At 49.3% G+C, this 12,998-nt stretch overlaps 1 protein-coding gene across 4 annotated transcripts in view; it reads right to left on the reverse strand.

Moving 5' to 3' along the window:
* The window catches only part of LOC128345412 (C-type lectin domain family 2 member D-like), a 55,513-nt gene extending 55,251 nt beyond the window's left edge, over positions 1-262 (reverse strand). For 2 of the 4 annotated variants that reach the window (XM_053297300.1, XM_053297298.1), the window contains exon 1: positions 117-262. The gene's annotated coding sequence lies outside the window, so the exon portion shown is untranslated. The remainder of the gene's footprint in view (positions 1-116) is intronic. The other 2 variants (XM_053297292.1, XM_053297293.1) reach the window with 2 other exon arrangements.
* Between the last annotated feature and the right edge of the window lie 12,736 nt (positions 263-12,998).

Consider the following 12,998-nt stretch of genomic DNA (forward strand, 5'->3'; position numbering starts at 1 on the left):
CGCTTTCCCGATAGAGGCAAGAGCGGCATACACCATCTGCCCTCTTGCTTTGCCCTGATGCTGTTCAGCAAGCACAACATCCCCACCAAGAGCACTAAGAACAAAGAACGCCGTACCTCACCCCCATTTCTGTAGCACCTATAAGTGTATTCGGGTCGTCCTTGGTCTCTGGATCGCAGGCTGCGAAGGGGCAGCGCACAAACACCGAAAACGTTCGGTGTTCCGGATTGAAGCAAGGAGGAGCCGAACACTACGTGGCGCTGCGGGAATCTATCCCACGCGGAACAATAATTCGGTTTCCAGTTTAACTAGCCGAGCTCGTAAACAAAGATAAAAGGCATGTACCGCCTAGTCTTTTGACCTTGTAATTAAGTTGTCAGGGGGCTATTCTCCCCTCCCCCTTGCTGTTAAAACAAAAGGAGTAAACCTTACAACTAACAAAGAATCTTAAAGAAACGGGTGTATTGACATAAATACATGTCAATGAGTCTTTTAGAGACTCATTGGTAGGGCTTCATCATCTGTATAAGAGCTAACCAGATCTCAGCCCTGCCCGATGTGAAGTAAAACTAGAACCAGGAGTAGAAAAGAAAGAGGGATGGAAGAGAAAATAAAAGGTATTTCCCTCACTTCCCCCCCCCCCTTTGTTGTTGTCTGTTTGTTGTTGTTGTTGTTGTTTTTAGGGGAAAGACTCTCTCCCACTCCAAGTCAGAAGGCAAGGCTTCCAGGCCAGCTTGAGCACCACAACCTGAGTGCTGGACTCGGGAATAGACAGAGAGGCGCCTCTTTGGATTTAAATACAGGCGACAACTTTATTGAACTCTTAAAAAGATCTGCAATGGGAAACCGTGTTATTCAATTTCAAACCTCGCACAGCGCCGGTAATCTCTTCGGCTGGGACTTCAGAGCTCGTGCTCCTTCCCTCCCACTCTGTTCTGGGTGATGGATAGGCAAAACCGCAGGAGGCTCTGAGCGGGGCTTTAGCCCCTGTCATCCTAGCTCCAAGTGGCTGGTCTAGCAAATCCCCTCCGGCACCCTGAAACGATGCTCACTAATCTCCCTCTTTCTGAATCCCCTTCTCTACCACAAGTATTCTATCCCGCTTTGACAACATAGACGAATAAACAAGATGGTTGCCTGTCCCCACAGGGCTCACAATCTAAAAAGAAGCATAAGGTAGAATCCAGCAGGCAGGCAGACACACACACTGGAGAGACGCTGTGCTGGGGCTGGATAGGGGCAGTTACTCTCCCCCCCTGCTAAATAGAAGGAAATCACCACTTTAAAAGGAGCCTCTTTGCTCAGGTCGCATTTTCTCCGGCACGGTTCCTGCTAGCAACGCTGTATGACAGACCAACTGATTAACTCAGAACAGAACTTGCCCTGCTAGGACATGCTACTTTCCTCATTCCCTATATTGCAGGCGGAAGGCCATCGCAAATCACCGCAAGAGACGAAGGCAAACAATTGCTCTCCCTCCCTTAAGTAGTCAGCGAATTCCCCAGTAGTGTGCGTGCTGAGCAGATTCCTACTGATGCTGCACAAACTAAGACGGCTAGGCCACGGCTTCCAGCAATTAAATAGCCCTCCAGCCAAGCCACGCCTGGGTCCTGTGCCTCGCCTCCACATTGGCTAGAACGAGACTGCGGTATGACGTCAGCCGCTATTTGGCGGCAGCCTTCCCAGCATTGTAGACGGAGGAGGTAATTTCACCCACTAGAGACAAAGAGAGCTCGGCTTGTATAGCAGTTGTGCAAGCGGAGAAACGGGGAAGGGGAAAGGCAGTGGCATTCCAGGCATGAATCTCAGGCCTCCACAAACAAACGTCGTAGGCAGCTACTGCCTGAACACTTAGCCGGCCCAAGAGTTGTGCTCCCTTTATATAACAAGGAGCTGCTGTTCATTCCTTGCCCAACCCCATCATTACACCAACTGCTCTTCTTGTGTAATCATCTCGCTCTCCTCCTCCCGGCCTCTCGCTCAGGCAGCAACTCTGCTTAGAATACCAGCCATGGGCAATGTCTGTGCTGTTGGGTGCTGGTTTGTGTTGGTGGAATTATTTTTTGTTTTTATGTGAGGTTATAGAGATATACGGGAAAACTTCCATGAAGGCTGATTTAAAAATGTCCTCTGTGTGTTGAGAAAAGCGGAGAATTGAATAGGAACATAGGAAGCTGCCATCTGCTGCTGAGTCAGGTTATTCTTCCATCTAGCACAGGATTATCTACTCTGACTGGCAGTGGATCTCCAGGGCTTCATGCATACATTTTTCTCAGCTGATGTGAGAGATTGAACCTGGGACTTTCTGCATGCTGAGCAGATACCAACCACTGAGCTAGGGCTTTCTTCATCCCCAAGAAAAGAGGCGTCTTGTTTCTCAGCTCTTTTTCTTCTGAAACGTGGCTTTGCTCTCTGCAATATCTATGTGTCAACTGACTAGAGAAAGGAGAGGGGTGCTACGTTCCAGAACTGTGTCTGCAGTTCACTGTGACAACTACTTCAGTTTGGCTGGTGGTGAAGAAGAAGAACAATCGGTGCCACAAAATGGAGACTGTGAAAAGAATAGTGAGAGTTGCAGCTCCTGGCTTTAGAAGCCATAACTAGAGCCCACCCCCCACCCTACCCCGCTCCTCATAACATTAAAAAAAACCAATTTCCCTAATCAATGTACACTTGATTCCATGGGGGCTAGAAACTTCTTTCTAAACCTCTAATGTAAGATTGTCAGGATGTGAGTTTCTCCTCCATAGTCTGTGCTTGCTCTCACTGTGTAACCATGCACATTCGGACTACAAACTGGCTTGGCTGTAACTACCAAATAACTGGGTTATTTTAAGCAGAGGTTAGATTTCCTGCCTCTTCAGTCTGACACCACCATTGGCTGAATAGAAGAGAAAGGGGAATTAGCAGACATCATACCATTAAAATTAGAGCTAAGGAAGCTCCTGACATTTTCTCAGAGGAATATTCAAACACATTCTGGAGACAAGCAGGAGTGGAGAGAACTGTGAAACTCCAAGTGGTACAGGCAGAATTTCAGGGCGGTAATATATTGGACAAATGGAGGGCTGTAATTCAAAGCCACCTCTCAAGGACTGTTACAGAGAGCTCTTTTGCTTCCCTCAGGTTTTTTTTGGGGTTTTTTTAAAAGTCTGTTCAGTTCAAATGTTTAGGACAAAGGATTTCTACAGTCATACTTGGTTTCCTCATATAAAGAAACATCTGCTCTCTTCTTAACGGAACCCTGAGAAGCAGAAGTCAGCCTTGAGCAGGGTCTTCGTGCGCTTTCTGGCTTCATCAAAATGGCCCTTACACTTTGGGCAAGTAAGGCAGGCATACAGCAGGCCACCAGCCGCTCCTGCTGCTGCCATTCACTGCTATCTCGCTCACTCACCACACGGCTCTCTCCCTGCTGACCAGGGCTGAATGGGGAAGCACATGGGTCCCCACTGCTGCAGGCGAGTGGGGTGTGTGGTGGTAGGCGAGTGGGGTGTGTGGCGAGTGGGGTGTGCAGGCGAGTGGGGTGTGTGGCGAGTGGGGGGTGGGTGGTAACACAGGCCTCCCATGTGCTAGCTACCCCAGTGACAGCTGCACTTCCTTTCCTTTCTGGAAGATGTCATGAAGGAGGAAGGTGGCTGATGAGATTTGGGACTCTGAGCAGTTCACTGGGGGTCTGTGCCCAAGGGCCACATCTTAATGCCCCTCTTTGGTTCTCAGTCAGAGTTATTCAGTGAATTGCTTTCATTAGTATTTTTAATCATTGCTTTTAATGTGATAATGCTCTGAAAACTGACCTTGGCCCCCAAATGCCATATCATGGTTGGTTCTGGTCCATCAGGGCATCTGAGCTGTGCACCCCCCCCAGGGGCATAACAAGGCTGGAGACAAAATTTTAAAATGGGCCCCTCGCTGATACACACACACACAAGGAGGGAGGCAGGGAGGGTCGAGAGACAGAGAGAGAGAGATACTAGCCAGGTCGAAGGAAGAAATACGAAGGAAGGATCATAATGAAGGAAGCTCTGTGGGTGTTGGGGAGTCATGTGACTTCCCTCTGGGGGGGGCCTCGAGGCGTGTGGGCCCCCAGGCAGCTGCCTCCCCTTGCCTAATAGTACTTATGCCCCTGCACCCCCCTCTAGACAGAGGAATTAGACTGTGCGGTCTTTGCATAGTGTCTTATGGTATCCCAGTTCAATCATCCATCCAGAACTCCTAGGCTTGTTCTAACAAGTCAGCTCCAAGCATTGCCCCAGAGTGCTCTGCATTCTTTCTCTCCATGCTCTCCTCTGCCCTGCCCCCACTCAGCTCCGACACCACTGCCTGACTATTCCTCTTCCTCTTTCCTGTTCTTGTAAGAGGAAACCATTGAGGGAAACAAATCCCTCTCTGCCTGCCTGTACTGACCTCCGATAGATGCATCCGGGTTATGAATGCCAAAGCTGGCTGCAAAGATGTTTAATTAATGTCTTTTGTCATTCTGGGGAGAATCAGTGGATCAGTTCTCCATCTTCAAATAAGAGGTCAACCCCCTCCCACCCAAGAGAGAGAGAAAAAGCCTCCAAGCAAGTACAAAGTGGATTTCCCTTATCTCTTCATGATGCTTAGCAAGCATATGCAAAGTGCATTTCCTTTTCCACTGCTTCTGCACTCTGGGATTATGGTTCTATAATCCAGAAGGTATGGTTTCCCTGGCAGGTTCAAGTCCAACGATCTCTATTTTATAAATTCAATCACTGAAAATAGGTACTGGTGGATGGTGTTCATTTATTACCCACTGATATGAAAAATAATAATAAATATAAATAATAAATATCAGGGGCGTAGCAAGGTTGGAGGGGGCCCAGAGACAAGATTTTAAAATGGGCCCCTCGCTGATACACAAACACACTTCACAGTATATAGTGCACTCACACTCACATCCCCATTATGAATATGGTGAATATCTAGTTCACATTGAATCTAGTTTTTTTACTCTCTGCTCCTGCCCATCTCCAAGAGACTCAACATAATTCATAGGGGGTGCAACTTGGGCAGGTGGGGAGTCATGTGATGTGCCTCTGGGGGGCCCCTTGAGGCAGTGGGGCCCCAGATGACTGCCTCCCCTTGCCTAATGGTAGTTACGCCCCTGATAAATATATGTCCTTCCTAATTGCTCTGACATTGAGCAGCTGGCCACCTCAGCCCAATCCTGTGTGAGAGACTGGTGATTGGGTTCTTCCAACTCTGTGGCCTTTAAAAGAAGGAAACCTCTGCTCGAGGTGCAGCCTCCAGTGTAGGTCGCGGACAGGTGGGCTGCCTGCAGGTGGCTGCCAAATCCGGCTGCCAAAGGGGGCTGGCCTTTGGTGGCGGCCTTTGGAGGTGGGTCTGAGGGGTGGGACCAATGCATTGTGTTAGACTCCTGGTAGGGACCCTCCTGTTATATTGCTATTGCCCTGTGATTTACATGTAAATGTAAATGTTGCCCTGTGATTTACATGTAAATGTAAAATAAATTAGCTGAGCCTGGTGCAGGTATGTGTCTTGGGTCCTCCCAAGATGGGGAGGCAGGGTGTTTCTCTGGGGCGGCTATTCCAGTGGTGGTGGGGAATCGACCAATATTTGGTGCTGATAGGTCAGCAAGTCATAACAGGGGAAGGAAATTGATTAATTTAATCATGGTTTCCCCCTCAATCAGGCCTACTACCTCTTTGACCTTGGAGAGCAGTGCATACAACCCACAGAATCTCACCTTATTGCTTTGTAATGCCAGGTCGGTCCCACATAAGTCTGTGATCATCCACGACTTGATCTTGGATGAAGATGCCGACCTGGTGTGCATTATGAAGACCTGGTCGGGAGAAGCTAGTGGCCCAGTTTGGTCCCAGCTCTTACCAATGGGCTAATCCATTGTGGAGCAGGTGAGAGGATGTGGGTGGGGTGGCTGTGGTCTATCTATATATTTAATTCTCCTGGGTGCGCCTTAGAATTTGCATCCCGGCGCCCAGCTGATTGGCTGGATGGCGGAGGTGCCTGATTGGCTGAGGCACACCCAGGAGGATTGGTCAGCGGCGGGCCCGACTGCAGAGGCCAGGCGGAAGCAGCAGTGGGCCTGGCCGCAGAGGCCAGGTACCAGTTGGAGGCCAGGGTGAGGGAGGGGGGAGGGATGTATAGTGGGGTGGGGAGGGTGAGGGAGGAAGAGTGGGGTGGGGAGGGGGAGGGCAAGAGAGTGGGGGAGGGAGGTGAGAGAGTGGGGTGGGGGAGAGCGAGAGCGAGAGAGTGTGGTGGGAGAGGGTGGAGGGTGAGAGAGTGGGGAGGGAGGGGTGGGAACAGCCGGCCCCAAAGAGCGCACAGATGCTCTGTGTGGGTCGGCTAGTAAGAATACTATTTCCCTTACCAGGATCCCTGTCAGGGAGTTGGCATGTATTGGATGTGTGTTCCTAAGTCTAGGGACCAAGGATAGATTGGGACTTCTGTTGGTATACCGATCACCTCGGTGTCCAGCAGAGTCCCTAACTGAGCTGATGGACCTCGTTGCTGAGTTGGAATTGGAATGGACCAGGTTGTTGTTGTTGGGGGACTTCAATGTCCATTTCGGGACCGGGTTTTCAGGGGCGGCTCAGGAGTTCATAGCGGCCATGACAACTATGGGCCTATCCCAAGCGGTCTTGGGACCAACGCATGATGCAGGTCACACTGTGATGACTCCCATGGGGGTTGTGGAGGAGGATTCCTCAGATGAAGACCCAGAGCAGGGGGAGCAGGCTGAAACTCCCATCAACTCAACAGAGCCAGAGCTGACAGGCTTGCAGGCCTCTCTGCCTCCGTCCCTCCCTCCACCTGATGAAGCCTCCGAGGCCACTGAAGTCCAGGTACCTGCCCCAATTTCCCAACAGTGATGCTGCTTGGTCGGAGTACAGCTTCAGAGGGAGGAACGCCATAGGTCAGAGAGGCTGGCCAGGTGTCCCAGGTCTGGCCTGGCCGCATCTCCCTGACAAGGCCCAGCTGCAGTGATGGGCGGGGTGCTCAGCACACGACCTATTTAGAACAACCTGAAAGCTGGGTCTGTGCTGGAAACAATGTCCATGGTGACCAGCCCTACCGTAAGCAACCTTGACCAAGATATCTGGACTTGTTTGTTATTGTCTGACCCTGTTCCGTGTTTGCCCCTGATCCTGTGGAATTCTTATGTAGACTTCTGGCAACGTTTATGATTCTCCATCCGTCTGTCCTCTGGTGTTGACTTCTGGCTATATCTGACTTTCCATACCTGTCTGTGGACTCCCCTTCTCCTCTCTAAGAGTGTTTTTTGCAGTTGCTGGGCAGTTGGCCAAAGCAGGTCATTACAGCTTGTTTCCAGCCATAAAAGAAAAAGGGAGAGATAAGGAGCAGGATGTTGCGAGCAGAGGTGTATCTAGGGAAAATAGTGCCTAGGTCAAGCACTGAAATTGCTCCCCCTGTCCAAACATCTGACACCATCTTTCAGATAACTGTACCATAATATCAGCTGAAAAATACAAGTCAAGCTCATTAATCTTTTAATATTTCAAAAACTATTTAGCAGTGGACGTAGCCAGACCAAGATATGCTGGAAAACGACAAATTTAAGTAAGCTGGGGCTCATGAAATACCCAAATACTATGTGGAGGTGTACTTGGAAAACTAAACAGAAGTGCCTGTCTAATTCTCTACTATGAATTGCAGCATCACTATTACTAAAATTACTATTACTATTACTATTACTATTACTTCCCAGATACTCTGAAAATAATTAAAGGATATGCAGAGTAAACTGTGTCACTGCTTGGAATATATTCTAGTATTTCTTGCTCTCTTTCTCTCATTTTAACTGTCTTTCTGAAACTCCCAGTGGGCCTTAATACTAAGGATTTCAAACTGATTCAAAGACAAACTCACCATTCCCCCTCCCACTGCTGGCCTCTTAATTCACCACCACAGCCTGTCCCGGGCTGATTTTCGGGCCTATTCGGGCCTGCAAAGATCAGCGTGGTGGCCATTTTGGAGGCTGCAATGCATGCTCAAATGGCCTCTGTGAGGCCTGGCAAGGCCTAGGACCTCGCAGGGACCATTTGAGCACGTGTGGTGGCTATTTATATATATATGACGCTGAAAACAAAATGGCTACCGCTCATGCTCAAATGGCCTCTGTGAGGCCTGGCATGGCCTAAGGCCTCACAGAGGCCATTTAAGCATGCATGGTGGCCATTTTGGTTTTGGTGGCCATTTTTTTTTTAAATTAAATTTTAAGAAATGGCGCCCCGCTTCAAGTGGTGCCCGGGGCACGTGCCCTGCCTGCCTCACCCTAGATACGCCCCTGGTTGACAGTGAGTAATACACTTAGTATGGAAGAACTCACACAACAGAACCTATTGCTCCAGCAGCAGCTTGTGGACTTGGCCCAGGCCCTGCGGGATGGACTTGCTGACTCGTTCTGGGGCTTCTGCTAGTAATCCATCTCGTCGCAAGTGCCTGGTTGCTCCTCCTGAGAAGTACGATGGCAGTAAAGGGCAACTCTCAGCTTTTCTGGTTCAGTGCCAACTGTTTATGAGTGTGGCCTGAAGGTTTTCCCAATGACCAAGTCAGAGTGGGGTTCACGATCAGTCTGCTGTTGGGCTCTGCTGACAAATGGGCTGCTCCCTTGTTAATAGAGGGCAGGCCTGTGCTGGCCTCTTGGGCAGATTTTGTTCAGGAGCTAAAAGCTGCTTTTGATGACCCTGTAAAGACCCAAACCACCAACAGACTCATCTGCCTTCTGCAGCAAGGGCGTAGACCTGTCCAAGAGTACATGACTGAGTTCTGTCTCTTGGCCAAAGACCTGCAATGGAATGAAGCCACCCTGACTGACCAATTTCAAGAGGGCTTGGCTGATGAAATTCTGGATGAATCGGCATGGGTAGGGAGGCCTGCCTCGTTGCCCAACGTGTCTGCTCCAGGCTGAGCTCAGATGTCCCAGGAGGGGGCTCCCCCGGTGCGAAGACCTTAGCAGGACAGCCCATGGCTGCTATGGAGGAGCCCATGTAATTGGGTGGGGTGCGAGGCTACTTGACGGAAGCTGTAAAGGCTTACCATCAACAACAGCACCTGTGACTCTATTGCAGGCCACCAGGCCACTTTGCCCAAGAATGCCCAGAGAAGTGGGGACACCCAGCCCAGCTGGGAAACCTTCCACCCCTGCCTCATTGCAGGCATTGAGACCGGGGAATCAACTACTGTGCCTGCAGCTGGCCCTTTCAGTGGTCCCACAGTTCCAAGTCACAGCGGTGCTGCAGTGTAAAGGACTGGCTCCCATCCAGGTAGGGGCCATGCTGGATTCTGGCTCCTCCAGCAACTTTATGAGCAAGGAATTCATTAGACAGCACCACATACCCTTGGAACCGGCGCTGTGTGTAGTGCATGTAGAGATCATCAACTGCCGGCCTCTGGTATCCGGTCCGGTTACTCAGCGTATGATGCGCCTGTCCATGATGGTGGGACAGCATCAGGAAGAGATCCAGTTCTACATGACAGAGTCGATCCCCTTCCCAGTCATCTTGGGACTCCCCTGGCTTATGTCCCATGACCCACAGATTTCCTGGTCCCTTGGGCAAATCCACTTCCCAGCTCCTCAATGCCAGACCCACGTCTGGGGGGGTGGATATTGACCCCGAGATTATCAGAACAGGAGCTGCCATCTGTGGACCTTCCGATGAAATACGTGGAGTACAGGGACATATTCGGGGAGGCAGAAGCTGACCAACTGCACCCACATCATCCTTATGACTATGCTATAGAGTTGGGCTCAGGGGCCCGCATTCCAGTGAGTAGATTATACTCCTTGTCCAAGCCAGAGTCTGTGGCATTGAGTTCCTGGATAAGAACCTGCAATGGCGGTTCATCTGCCATTCCACCTCACCCGCCGCAGGTCCAGTCCTCTTTGTGAAAAAGGAGTCAGGCGAGCTGCGCTTGAGCAACAACTGTGCAACAACTACTGCTGTCTGAACAGCATTACTGTACACAATTGCTATCCCCTGCCACTCATCCCTGACCTGTTGGAGTGTCTAAGTCATGCAGTTGTCTTTGCCAAGCTGGACCTGCGGGGTGCCTACAATCTAGTACCCATCTGTGAGGGAGACGAGTGGAAGACAGCATTCCAGATGAAGTTCGGTCATTTTGAATACTTGGTCATATCCTTCAGGCTCTGCAATGCCCCAGCAGTGTTTCAGCACTTCATGAATGACATCTTCCATGACCTGCTGGAATGCTTTGTCATAGTATACCTAGATGATATCCTGATCTATTCAGAGAGGCGCCAAAATCATGACCAACACGTCAAGATTGTCCTGCAACGGCTGCAAGAGCACCATCTGTTCTCAAAGTTGGAGAAATGCGCTTTTGATTTGGACGAGGTCAAGTTCCGCATCTCTCTGCAGAAGGTAGGAACACATCTTGCGATAGGTGGAAGGATATGCTATCCGCAGCAGTCGACAGGCTATCCTGCAATAGGCTATCCACAGCAGGTCTCGCCATGGAGATTGTTAAGGTTCAGGACCTCCTGTCATGGAGCCCCCGAAAAGCAAAAAGGACATGCAACAGTTCTTGGGATTTGCAAACTATTACAGGAAATTCATCCCCGCCTTCGTCTTCCTTGCAGCGCCCCTTACCAACTTACTATGTAAGAAAAACCCCTTCCAGTGGACCACAGGTGCCTCACGAGCCTTCGAGGATCTAAAAACCCTGTTTGCCTCCGACCCCATCCTAAGACATCCAGACCCAGAGAATGCATTGCCACATGTGCACATGGTGCTTTACAGAGTAACAAGTACAAAAGACAGATCCCTGCCCCAAAGAGCCTGCAATCTAAAATGTAAACATGGGGGTGGAGGGCAGACAGCAAAGATAAGTGAAGGAGAGGCAAGGGCATCAAGGGATTATTGTAGGCAAATATACTAACATAGTACATACAGGGGCATAGCTAGCAGAGAGGGGGCCTGTGCTCACCCCTCTCCCCGGCAGCCCCTCAAAGTGAGGGAGATAATGAACAAAATAGTGAGGTGTGGAGCTGGGGCCACTCAGGCACTGGGGGACCTGGGTTCTTTGAACCCATCCGTTCAACCATACCTACACTTCTATGTACATAGGTTTGGTTATCTGAAGGAACAAGGGTTTTAACCCTGAATTCAGTTACTCCTGGCTGGGGATGGAGGAATGGAAATCAGATACTCAAGCTGTGGAGGAAGGGGGAGCAAAGGAGGTTGCTGCCTCAGACACCAGGCTCTTCAGGGGAGCCTAGTCACAGAGGCCAGAGGTGCACTTAGACAATTTTGGAGCCTGGACCTAAAGGCCTTTGGAGGCCCCCCTCCCCTGCAAATTAAGCATCATCATGCTCTGCCAGTGACCACACCACTCTGCACAGATTAAAGAGGATTGGGGGAGGGGCGGGGGGGGGGCTCCAGAGGCTGTGGAGGCCCTGGACTTTAGCCTCTAAGGCCAAGGGTAAGAGTGCATCTGGCTGAGGCAGCAGCCTCCCCACTCACCCACCCTGTTTTCTTCCACAGTGCCCTGGAAGAAAGCGGAGTAGGGAGGCTCCTGTCTCAGCGACTGGGCTCTCCTGAAGAGCCCATTCACCAAAGCAGCAAACTCCTCCTCTCCCCTTTTCTCCACTGCTTGGGGATATTCAAAATACACTGAATGGGAGACTGCTGAACTGGGCGATTGGGCTCTTCCTAATAGCCTCCTTCTACATGAGACCTATTCAAGTCAACAAGAATGAATGAATTCAGCATGTGATTGCATGTTTCCACCACAAATGTATAACTTTGTTTTTCTTCTCCTACTTACTCCAAATGGGATTCAACAACTTTATTCCTAATCAACCATTTTATAAGGGGCGTGGCACTGCCAAAGTGGGCCCTGGGAGAAAAAGTGAAGATGCCCCTCTCCTTCTTTGCCTTTTACACTCCTATGTATCTTTGTTGCAGAACAGCTAAGGACATGGCAGAACACAAAATGTTCTTTTGAAAAATATGTATTTTTGAAATATTTTTCAAAAACAGATAATTAAAATAATGCAAACACTAAATGATCCCTTATTTATGAGTGTACAAGTAATCACATTTACACATGACAAAAACAATACTATAATTTTATTGCATGTATACATATATACAACTGTATGTCATTTTTCTTTATCCCATTAAATCAAGAACCCATTTTATTCATAGACAAAACCAAATTTGTATCAGTATTAAATATATATATAAATATTCCAGTCTTTCTGGTCTCTTATAGTCTAATCCTACTTCTATAAGTAACATTTAGAAATTGTAACCATTTTACTATGAAAGTGTCAATATGACTAGGATTTAAGGTCACCTCGATACGTTCTGAAAGAAGTCCTATATCTTGTCATTGTCAAGGACAAGATATGAGACCTTTCAGTGCAGCTCAAATAGACCAGCTGTCACCTGGCCCCTCCCCTCTGCAAAAAAACCCAGTCCTCCTCTTACAGCCATTGTTATCAGGCTGCAGCAGCAGAGGGTGAGGCAAGCAATGAGGCCCCTCCAACAGCCTGAGGAGGACCAGGGACCTTTGGAACCCTTCCCTCTGACAACTCCTCCACACCCTTCCCCTCTTTCTTTCTTTCTTTCTTTCTTATTGTGAGCACTTTTGGGACACGATTCTAAAGAATGCTGTAAGCTGCTCTGAGCCTTTCGCAACGGGAAGAGCAGGAGATATGAAAAACACAAACAATCAGATAGAATATCTTGCCAAACCAAGGCCTAATAGAAGTTCTTCCAGTGTCTTGCAGTAACAAGTTTAGTTGTTGCTGTTACTAGTTGCATAATCAAGCATTTTACAAAAGATTCTTAGCAGGCTGGGCCAGGAGCCTGCCGCCTGCCACTGCCAGAGAAGTGAGGAGATGGGAGGGGGAGAGTGCTGAGTTGCCACCTAGCTGGTGAGTCCACTTCTCTCAGGGACCCCAGGAAATTTCCCCCCTCTCCCCTGTTCAGTTATAGTTGTTC

Source organism: Hemicordylus capensis, chromosome 2 (genome assembly GCF_027244095.1).
Source record: "Hemicordylus capensis ecotype Gifberg chromosome 2, rHemCap1.1.pri, whole genome shotgun sequence".
NCBI classification, from domain to species: domain Eukaryota; kingdom Metazoa; phylum Chordata; class Lepidosauria; order Squamata; family Cordylidae; genus Hemicordylus; species Hemicordylus capensis.